The sequence below is a fragment of the Saccostrea cucullata genome, unplaced genomic scaffold (assembly GCF_032062105.1).
Source record: "Saccostrea cucullata isolate Sc308-1 unplaced genomic scaffold, CSIRO_AGI_Scuc_v1 ctg17370, whole genome shotgun sequence".
NCBI lineage: Eukaryota > Metazoa > Mollusca > Bivalvia > Ostreida > Ostreidae > Saccostrea > Saccostrea cuccullata.
Window position 1 is genome coordinate 6,948 of NW_026934118.1, and position 3,266 is coordinate 10,213.

The window sequence follows — 3,266 nt, forward strand, 5'->3', positions numbered from 1 at the left end:
AGACTATTAATTACACAGACTTTGCCCAGAATTGTTAATTTTCTTTTTTTTCCAAGACTCAAAAAGTTTTTCTAAGTCGTCTACAATTTTTTGTCCAGTTTTTATTGTAACATATTTCCTTATCATGTCCTATGAATATCCCTAGCGCTTTTATACAGGAATTATTAACTTCAACATTTTCTATTTAACGATACAAATTTTTCAATTGACCTGTTACTAGACATTCTGTTTTAGACATGTTTAGTTTCAAACCAGATACTTTACTGAATTTTTTCTATAACCTCTAAAGAATGTTTAAGGGACTTCTTATCTTTTAAAGGAAGTGTGCAGTCATCTGCATGTTGTATTATCTTTATAATTTCAGTCATTCCAGGTTTTTGATAACCCTTTATGTTGGGATTTGATCTAATAGCAATGGCTAATACTTCTACTACAGATAGGAATAAAATAGCAGAAATAGGATAGCCTTGTCTTATACCTCTGTGCATATCACATGTTTAAGATATCCACCCGTTATTTTTTATTCTACATATAGGCGTATCATTTAAAATGGTGATCCATTTCAAGAAATTTTCTCCAAAATTTTTTTTTTAAGAACTTTCAACATAAAATTTCATTCTACAGAGTCAAAAGCCTTTTGGAAATCGAGGAATAACAATATTGAATCCAAGTTATTTTCTTCACAGTATTCAAAAATATCATCAATTAATCTTGCATTCAAGGCTATATTGGGTCCTTTTATATATGCTGATTGATTTACATGTATTGCATTATTCAGTGTTTTTTGTAGTTTGTTAGCTAAGATAAAGGCTATTATTTTATAATCAGTAGTTGTTAGGCCAATAGGTCTATAATTTGTCAGATTTTTAGAGTTACCTTTTTTAAATAAAAGAGTTATTAAAGATAACCTTTGTGTATATGCCATTTGGTTTTTTACAAAAATCTCCTTGAGAGTCGGATAATAAAAATCTTTAATATTTTCCCAGAATGTTTGATAAAATTCATAAGGTAGTCCATCAAGTCCTGGGGATTTATTTTTCTTCATCTTAAACACTGCTTCTTTACAATCGGATATTGAAGGAAATTCATCTAATTCTATACCTTCCTTATCATTTATAGTGTATTCTAATTGTAAATCATTGAGATATTCCCATATCTTATCATCAGTTAAATTTTCTGAAGTGTATAATTTTTCAAAAAAATTACATGTTGATTGCAATATTTCATCTTCATCAAAAACAGTACCGTGTTCAGTATTTAAAGATTTTATTATATTTGATATCTGTCTTTTCTTTTCTAAGGTTAAGAAATATGAAGTGATTTTCTCTCATTTTCAATCCAGTTTGCCCGTGATCTAACTTGAGCACCTTTTGCTTTTTTTGTTAATCAATTCTGTTAATTGGTTTTCCAATTTTCTTTTTCTATTCATATCAATTTTTTCATAGGGCGGGTCTTCTATTTTATTTGATTCTTCTTGAATAAAGTTTATTTTACTTTTATAAGATTTTGATAGATTCTTTGAGAAGTTTATTCAGAAGTCCTTTACATTTCTCTTTAAGTCTTCCCAAGATCTTGTTGGGTTTTCTCTATCGAACTTAAAATCATTGAGAAAAGTTTTCATATCACTGATGGAAGTTTCATTTTCAATCAAAGATGTGTTAAATTTCCAGTATCCAGGTCCTCTAAGGTTTTCATTTACTAACATAGAGAAGATTATACATTTATGATCAGACATTCTTGTTCCATTTAAATGTGAACCAGGGATGCTTTGGAGTCTTATAGGTTTACATTGATAACAAAAAGTATTTGAGATTAGAATATTGTCAATTCTACTTGTTGGAAAATTTATTCCATTACACCAAGTATATCCTTGTTTATCACTTTTCATAGTTTTCCATAAATCTTGTAAGTCTAACTTATTCAAAAGTTTTTTTAAAGAAATAGAACTTTTATCATTATTGTTGTCTGATATACAATTCAAATCGCCACATATCAATATATTTTCAAAACTTTCTGTGTATTTACTTATCCAGTCTTTAGTGCGTTTAAAAAAATCAGATCTATTATTAATATCATTCGGTGCATAAATATTGACAAGAGTCATAATTTTTTCATCATAATCTATATTCACAAGAAGTTTTCTTCCATCGTTTGATCTATGGGTATTAATTATTTTGATAGGTAAATCTTTTTTTAAATAGAATTGAAACACCCCTGCTATATTGAGAATCTGAGTAGCTGTGAATAGATACACCTTGCCAGCGAGCATTATATTTTAAAACATTCTTTTCGATATAATGAGTTTCTTGAATAAAAATGATATCAAACATACTATCATTTATCCATGTATAGATCTTTACTCGCTTTTCTGCAGTATGTAAACCTCTGCAGTTAACTGAAATTATATTTAACTTATTCATTGTCTAGTTTTTACCATCTCATTGTATTTCTAGCTATGACCTTTTCCTTTGTTGTTCCTCCCCGGTCTGTTGCTGCTACTAGATCCTGATCTGGAGCTCGAGCGTTTTAATTTGGCGGCCATACCGTCGAGCAGGCGCCCGAGTCTATTTTGGCCCGGCCAATGCTGCATAACAGTGTGTGATGTTCCGATAAAGTTCAGCCCACTACCCCAATACTCGTCCCATGTTGATTCCACCAGAATGTGGGTTTTTCGTACTTTTTTTAAAGTATCCCTAAATTGGGAGCACTGTTCGAGTTTGGCCTCCAGAATTTCGTTCATAACTGAATCTTTAGATGAAAGCCATGCATCTGATTCAAGAACTTGGCCTTCAATACGCTTGGCTTCTAATGCAGTTTCCACTTTACACACGGCCTCTGCACCGCTAAGGTCTCCCGATCGTAAAGACTTTATGTGCTTATCTTCTATGACAAGTTACTGACAATAGATTTAGAGGGACTAAGCTCCAACTACATTCATTTGATGATTATTTGCATGGGCAATTCTTCTTGTATATTGGTTTTCAAATAGCTCTCAATTTTTTAATGAATTATCCATACTTTCATAAAGTAATACATGTACATAAAATTATGATTTCTTCTTTTCTATCGTTAACTTCCCTTACTTATGCAGCAATAAACCTTCATTATCTGAATACGGGGTTAATAGCTCTCAGTTGATTCGATACGCAAGAGCATGTTCTATGTATGAACATGATCTAAAACGATGTAAACTACTGACAAACAGGTTGATGAAATAGGAATATATATAAGCAATCCCGTTTAAAGGCATCATTTCCGGCTTTTAT